This window comes from Notamacropus eugenii, chromosome 3 (genome assembly GCF_028372415.1).
Source record: "Notamacropus eugenii isolate mMacEug1 chromosome 3, mMacEug1.pri_v2, whole genome shotgun sequence".
Classification (NCBI taxonomy): Eukaryota; Metazoa; Chordata; class Mammalia; order Diprotodontia; family Macropodidae; genus Notamacropus; species Notamacropus eugenii.
In genome coordinates, this window is record NC_092874.1 from 97,922,099 (window position 1) to 97,930,859 (window position 8,761).

General features: G+C 38.0%; 1 protein-coding gene across 2 annotated transcripts in view; it reads right to left on the reverse strand.

Moving 5' to 3' along the window:
- The window catches only part of LOC140533075 (uncharacterized), a 37,629-nt gene that overhangs the window by 27,960 nt on the left and 908 nt on the right, over positions 1-8,761 (reverse strand). The window lies entirely within an intron of this gene.

Here is an 8,761-nt window from a genome sequence, read left to right on the forward strand (position 1 = left end):
GTATTACACTAATTATACACAGGAGGAAACTGAGGCTTTAGGAACATCAAGTGCATAAACAGCAGGACCTAGATTCAAAGTTGGTTCTCCAAGTGCAAATTATACAATTATGAGATTTAGAACTTCAAGGGACTTTAGAATAATCGTGTCCAACCCCATTTTACAGATGAGAAAACTGAACCCCAGATAGATAACATGATTTGCCCAAAGGTAATCGGTACCAATGTAAGGACTCAAACCCAGATCCTTTGACTTTAAGTCTAGTGCTTTTTCCACTGTCTAATGGTGCAGGACTTCTTGATCTCACCCACCTGTGGAATGAATTTCAAGATGCCTGCCAGTCCAGTAAGAAACCACCCAGGCCCTCAAGTACTTGTTGAACTAAAAAAAAAAAAGGAATACCACTCTGAAAGGTGATATGATGACCTCACTCCATCTTACCCAAGGAGATTAGGGTCTCATAATTGACTCTCATCACATGCTTATATAATTCCTTTTGCCCCTTCTCCAGGTTTCCCCATTCTCACTTTGAGAAATATATGGCCACATCATCAAATGTCATGAGCACCTACAACCACAAGCATAAAACACACATCAAGGTTCATTTTTTAGTTCATCTTTTGTTGATATTTCCAAATGCATCCCTCCCTTCTTAGCACCTAACATGCCCTCCCTTATTATGAAGGAAAAAAGAGAAAAAAATCAGTTCAGTACAATGAAACATCAACTGAATCTAACAGTCTATGTAATGTTTCTCACCCATAATCCCCATGTCTTCAAAGAAAAAAAAGTAATCCAATTGCTTGTCATCTCAGGGATGGAGGAGGGGAGGGAGAAACTCAAAGTTTTTAAAAAATGAATGTTAAGGGGGGTGGAGCCAAGATAGCAGAGTAGAAAGATGCACATACTCTAGCTCTTCCCCCACAGCCCATAAAATACCTGTAAAAAATGACTCTCAACAAATTCTAAAGCAGCAGAAGCCACAGAACAGAGAGCGAAAGAGATTTCTAGCCCAAGGTAACCTGGAAGGCCAATAGGAAAGGTCTATTGCACAGGGCACAGAGTGGAGCACAGTCCAGCCTTGGCTGTGTGGCACCGGGAGGAACAGGACTGGAACAGGCCTCAGGGGTGGAATCCTCAGCAGCAGCAGAGGTTCTCAGATCCCTCAACCCGCAAATGCCAAAGACAACTTCAAAGGTCAGTGAGAAGGCTTGTTCAACTGGGCAAAGAAGGAAGCAGGGTCCTCCCCTAGCCCTGACCCTAGGCAGCAGCAGTGGAGGCAGCAGTAGCAGCAGTGGTGGCAGCAGCTGCAGAGACCATTTGTGGAGCTCTCAGCCTAAATCCCCTAGGGGAATTGAGCAACTGATCTGAATCTCAGCCCTGAACATGGTCCTAGGGCGTGGCAGAGCTGGAGGCAGTTGTGGAGTGGGAATTCTAATACTCGCAGATTCTGGGCAGAAAAGTTTTTGGTTGCTCCCAGACCAGTGTGCAGGCCAGGAGAGGAGTAAACTCCTCTCCCTTAATTGCACCACATTGGAGAAACTGAGAATTTACAGGTCCCTAGAGCATACCCTCTTCTTGACAAAGACTCAAAAGTCAAATAACTGGCTGGGAAAATGCAAAAAAAGGGGAAAAAAATAAGACTATAGAAGGTTACTTTCTTGGTGAACAGGTATTTTCTTCCATTCTTCTGGATGAGGAAGAACAATGCTTATCATCAGAGGCCTCCAGAATAAATATGCAATGGTCTCAGGCCATGGAAGACCTCCAAAGAGAGGTGGAGGAAAAATTGGGAAGAGAAAAGAGAGCGATGCAAGAAAATCATGAAAAACGAGTCAACAACTTGATAAAGGAGACCCCAAAAAATGCTGAAGAAAATAACACTTTTAAAAATAGGCTAACTTAATTGACAAAAGAGGTCCAAAAAGTCAATGAGGAGAAAAATGCTTTTAAAAGCAGAATTAGCCAGATGGAAAAGGAGGTTCAAAACTCACTGAAGAAAATAGTTCTTTAAAAATGAGAATGGAGCAGATGGAAGCTAATGACTTTATGAGAAACCAAGATATTACAAAACAAAACCAAAAGAATGAAAAAATGGAAGATAATATGAAATATCTCATTGGAAAAACAACTGACCTGGAACATAGATCCAGGAGAGACAATTTAAAAATTATGGGACTACCTGAAAGCCATGATCAAAAAAAGAGCCAAGATATCATCTTTCATGAAATTATCAAGGAAAACTGCCCTGATATTCTAGAACCAGAAGGCAAAATATTGAAAGAATTCACTGATCACCTCCTGAAAGAAATCCAAAAAGAGAAACTCCTAGGAATATTGTAGCCAAATTCCAGAGTTCCCAGGTCAAGGAGAAAATACTGAAAGCAGCTAGAAAGAAACAATTCGAGTATTATGGAAATACAATCAGGATAACACAGGATCTGGCAGTTACTACATTAAGGGACTGAAGGGCTTGGAATTTGATATTCCAGAAGTCAAAGGAACTGGGATTAAAACCAAGAATCACTTACCCAGCAAAACTGAGTATAATACTTCAGGGAAAAAAATGATCATTCAATGATATAGAGGACTTTCAAGCACTTTTGATGAAAAGACCAGAACTGAATAGAAAATTTGACTTTCAAATACAAGAATCAAGAGAAGCATGAAAAGGGCAAACAAGAAAGAGAAATCATAAAGGACTTTCTAAAACTGAACTGTCTACATTCCTATGTGGAAATATAATATTTGTAACTCTTGAGACTTTTCTCAGTATTTGGGTAGTTGGAGGGATTACGCGCACACACACATATAGACAGAGAGCACAGGTTAAGGTGAATAAAAAGGGATGATATCTAAGAAAAATAAAATTAAGGGGTGAGAGAGGAATATATTGGGAGGAGAAAGGGAGAAATGGAATGGGGCAAATTATCACACATAAAAGAGGCAAGAAAAAGCTTTTTCAATGGAGGAGAAAAGGGAGGAGGTGAGAAGAGTAGAGTGAAGCTATGGCTTATGGCTTATGTATGGCTTAAGGAGGGAACAACATGCTCACTAAATTTGGTATGAAATCGATCTTACGCTACAGGAAAGTAGGGGAGAAGGGGACAGGTGGGGTTAGGGGGATGATAGAAGGAGGGCAAATGCGAGAAGGGAATAATTTGAAGTAAACACTTTTGAGGAGGGCCAAGGTCAAATGAGAGAATAAATAAGGGGCAGGATAGGATGGAGGGAAATATAGTTAGTCTTACACAACATAACTATTATGGAAGTCATTTACAAAACTACATATATATAGCCTACATTGAATTGCTTGCCTTCTCAGTGAGGATGGATGGGGAGGGAGGAAGGGAGAGAAGTTGGAATTCAAAGTATTAGAAACGAATCTTGAGAATTGTTTTTGCATACAACTGGGAAATAAGAAATACGGGTAATGTAGTATAGAAATCTATCTTGCCCTACAAGAAAAAAGAGAAGATGGGGAAAAGGGAAGGGAGGGGTGTAATAGAAGGGAGGGCAGATTGGAGGAAGGGGTAATCAGAATGCAAGGTGTTTTGGGGTGGGGGGAGGGGAGAGATGGGGAGAAAATTTGGAACTCAAAATTTTGTGGAAATGAATGTCAAAAACCTAAAAATAAATAAACATTAAAAAAAGAATGTTAAAAATTTTTACCTTTAATTGGAAAAAATAAAATACTTTTAAGAAGTAGGTGTATTTTTACATCTCTTCTTCAATGTCAACCTTAGATACTATAATTAGACAGCATTCAGTCTGGTTTGTTGTTGTTGTTCTATTTATATTGTTTAGTCATTATATGTACAATTTTACTCACTATCACTTCACATAAAACATCTGCATATTACTTTTTGCAGTATAAAGATGTTACATTAATAATTAATAAGAATAGCTAATATTTATATATTGCTTTAAGGTGTGCAAAGCATTTTACAAATATTTTCTCATTTTATCTTCACAACAACCATAGGAGGTAAGTGTTATTACTATTTCCATTTTACATATGAAGACACTAGAGCAGACAGAGGTCAAATGATTTGCCCAGGGTCACCCAGCTAGTAAATATATGAGGCTGGGTTTGAACTCAGCTCCTGCTGACAGCATCTGATTGTCATTACATGAAGGTGGCAGAATTTGTTTGCTGCTGTTCAGTCATATCTGACTCTTTGTTGCCCCATTTGGGGCCTTCTTGGCAGAGATACTGCACTGGTTTGCCATTTCCTTCTCCAGCTCATTTTACAGATAAGGAAACTGAGGCAAACTGGGATAAGTGACTTACTCAGGGTCACACAGCTAGTAAGTGTCTGAAACTAGATTTGAACTCAGGAAGATGAGTCTTCCTGACTCGAGTTCCAGCAATCTATCCATAGTTATTTTCCAGTTGATGAACATTTATTTTGTATACCTGAGTGTACTTAGTTTGAAATTCTTTCCTGACACAAAAGTATTGCTATGAATATATTGCTGTATATGGGACTTTTTCCTTGTTTTTGACCTTCTTGGGATATATACTTAGTAGAGAGATCTCTAGGTCAAGGGACATGAACAGGAGACAAGTCATTTTTTAAAAAGTTTCATTTCAAATTAATTTCCAAAATATTTGGGCCAATTCAGAGCTTCACCAATGGCATATTAGTATGTCTCTCTTTATGTTGCCATTCCCTTCAACAATGACTTCCCATTGTCATCTGCTGATTTTCTGAGTGTGAAGTGAAATCTCATAGTTATTTTTATTTGTATTACTCTTACTATTAGTGATATGGATTAATCTTTTGTATGGTCAGCTCACCTTAAAATGCTCATGATAAATGAAAGGCTCAAGACCACCATGAAGATAAGGGTACCTTATTTGAGCACATCTCTGGCAGAGAATAAAAAAGCAGAAAAAAAATCTATGAAGACCTTAACAAGATCGATGATTGTCCAAACCAAGCCAATAACTTTGATATTAGGTTGACTCAATGTAAAAATGGGTGCAAGGAAAAAATGGTAAAAAAATATGTTGGAAATATGATCTTAAGAAATGATAAAAGTCAAAGACTTACAGATGATCCAGAAACCTCAGACTTCTGCGTCAGTAATTCTTCTTGATGGAGAAAGTTGGATGACATTGGCTGTAGTGAGTAACACCATACAGGAAAAAGAAATCAACTATCTTATTAGACAGAAAATGACCACTTACTAATAATATGAAATTCATTTTAGAATTATCTGTGTGTGGCTAGGTAGTCAAAGGAAAAGTCTGAATTAACATCAAATATCAGTATAGTACATATTATATAGATGTATGTAATTATAGATCGGTCACATAGAGCTTGTAGAAATTCAATGAAGAGGTCTACTCAATTTAAGTTCCTAATTTTTGCATGGCCCTTCTCCTTTTGGTGTGGCAGCTTATCACAAGTCAATCATTTAGAAGGTAAATGGCACTAAATATAAGAATTAAATTGGGGATTTATTGAAGAATATTTTTTTGTAGGGATAGGATAGTTAGAGATAAGATGAGATGCTCCTCAGGTGGTTATCTTGATTTGGGTCTACACAGGCTATTTAAGACCACAAAGTTTTTTGGTCTCAGATTTGGTCAGGGAAGTAAAAAGATAGTAGCTTCCTAAGAAGATTGTGGGAAGGGGATGGATGGTTGCCCCTAGGCATCTCAGAGAGGGTTACAGGATGAGAGATGGCATTTCATCAGCTAACTGAGTGGTACAGAGGCATGCTGCTGTCTCCAACCAGCTAGTGAAGGTAGAAGTGAGGAGAGGTACCAGAACCTGTGTTAGCTCAAGGTGTCAGCACCAAAGAGGTATCAGCTCCAAACTTCCTCCCACCAAATTATTACCCAACAAATACTTATTAAACATGACTGTGTCAGGCACTGCACTAAGTTGTGAGGAGACAAAGAAAGACCAAAAAAAACACGGACCTTGACTCAAGGAACTCATATTCTAATGAGGATAGACAATATGCAAATAATTATGAACATGCACGATAAATACAGACTAGATGGAAAATAATTTCAGAAAGAGGAAGGTAGGGGAAGGACTGAGAAGGGCTCTGTATGTGTGAGCTACAACAAGTAAGCCATTGTAGCTGGATTACAAAGTGTGTGAAGTGGAGTAAAGAATTAAAAGACTGAAAAGGTAGGAAAGGGTCATGTTGTTTGGGGCTTTAAATGTGAAACAGAGGATATTATATTTTAGTCCTGGAGGTAATAGGGAGATACTGGAATTTACTGAGTAGGAGTGTGATATGATCAGACCTATGGTTTAGGAAAATCACTCTGGCAGTTCAGTGGAGGATGGAATGGATTGGGAGAGAGATTTGAAACAGAGAGACCAATTAGAAAGTTGATGACAGATTTTAAGAGAGTTGATGAGGATTTGAATTAGGGTGGAAGCAGTGAGTGGAGAAAAGTAGATGTGTAAAGCACTGAATCTGTAGACATATGAAGACTGTAGAAGACAAGATCTGACAATAGATAGGATATGTTTAGTAAGTCTTATAGTCCCACCTCTGATACATATTAGAGATATTTGTTTTTTCTAATTTCCAGGGATTCTTGGTTAATCAATTAACAAGCATTTATTAAACACCTGCTATGTGCCAGGCACTCTCTGCTTTTTTTTTTATTAAAAAATGAAGCAGTCCTTGCCTCAAGGGGTTTATTTCTGAATGGAATAGTGAGAAGGGGAGCTGAGGGGGTCCTCTCTTTTTAATTCTAAGGATAACTTTTCCCTTGTATTCTACTTATGGATGCTGACCTGGGCAGGGGAGGGGTGGTTACTTTTACAAGGATTCTAATGTTAAAGAAAAAAGGCCCTCAACTTAGCAATAGAGTTATGATCAACCAATCAATAAATATTTATTAAGCACTTACTCTGTGCCAGGTACTACACGGTGTTAAGCAGTGAAGATAAAAAGAAAGATAAAAATAGTTTCTACTCTTGAGGAGCTTACACGCTAAATGGTAGAGCTATGTAAATAATTAGGTTCATTCAGTACAACATACAAAGTAGATGGAAGGTAACTTTAGAGGGGAAGGACTAGCAGCTGAGTGGGGGATGGAGTGCAGCAGGAAAAGCCTCCTACTGAAGGTGGTATTTGTGTTGTTTTGAAGAAGTCAGGGATTCAAAGAGGTTGAGGTAAGGAGTGAGGGAATTCCAGGCATGTGTACCTTCTTTGGCAAGCAATGTCAATTCCTTTACATCCATGAAAGGAGCCTAGCACTTAAAATTACAAAAATTACAAAATTACAAAAATTCTAAACAGTATACGTTTTATTGATAGGAGTATAGAGAACTACAGAGACTAGACATCATGAACCATTAACTAGTTAAATGAAAGGTCAATACTAACAACAAATTAGAAGGATAAAGATGAAAAGATACTGCATGCAGTTAAAAGATTTGCAACCTAAACTACTTAAATAAGTTGTCAACTCTCAAAATCTGGTAAAAGGTAAAGACAATTACTATCAATGTTTCTTAGAGATTTGTATGAGATATAAAACAGTTGCCACAGTCTGGCCAGAAGACCTCAGAGTATACCTCAGCCTTCAAATATGATCTTCTTGCCCAGCCAGGGACAGGACAATCAAGAGATACCAGTTTATATCCCATGTTAATTTGCAAAACATTATGTAGAAACACATAGAATTATGAACATTCCTGCCTCCCAAAAAATGAAAGAGGAAGAAGGGAAAATGAATCTGCGAAAAAGCATAAGACCCAACTAAGTCAGATTAATGCAAGACCATTTATAGATGAAACTGGAAGGATAATAAATACCCACAAAATAGAACAGGTCTGCTTGTGTTTATATACCTGTCTATGTCTATGATCACAGTGTACTTCAGTACCCAATTCGCTATATGAAGAAGTGGAAATGGAAGCTAAGAAAATGAAGAAACTATGGCTGATCTTGACCAGATAGATACACACCTAAAAAGCTGCCAGAAGTGATAAAATTTTAAAGTCACACAAAGATCAATTTTCAAGATTTTTCAAAAGGAAAAATTCCAAAAGAATATAAAAAATAGCAGATGGTATTATTGCCACAAATTGGTGACAGAGAAGAACCCAGTAACTACCAATTTATATACTTTTTCTCATATTTGAAAATTATTTTAAAGAATGATATGTATGTATATGTATGTATATATATATTGATGATATCCTTCATAATAATATGTGGGTGAAAATGACCGAAAAAATGATGTGGACTAATCATGTAGCATGCTTTACCACTAACAAATGGACAGCTTATATATTGTATTACAAAGTTATGTCTACCAAGTTAAAGACTTCCACTAAACTCTGTGAAGGATTTATGCCAAGGTGTGGACCACAATACCTCAGGGTGAGAAGGTATGGATGGTTTGCTGCTCCCATGAGGGGAGCACTCCCATTGATGATCCCATGGATCCAAAGAACCTCAGAAACCATCTAATGATAGGATCATATACTTAGAGCTGAAGGAACTTGATACACCATCGGGTCTAACTCTTCCTTCTAGAGATGAGGAAACTGACACCCAGAGAGGTTCCCTGAGGCAGGATCTAAATTCAGCTTTTCCTGATTCAAGTTCAGTGCTGTCAACTGTCCCATCCAGCAGTAAGACCACTCATTTTACAAAGGAGAAAACAAAGCCCCATAGGGACTTGCCCAAGGTCGCATAGTTAATACAGGAGCAGCCAGTTTCACTCCCTAAAATCGGCATTTTCATTAAAAAGTTTTCCCGAAAGATG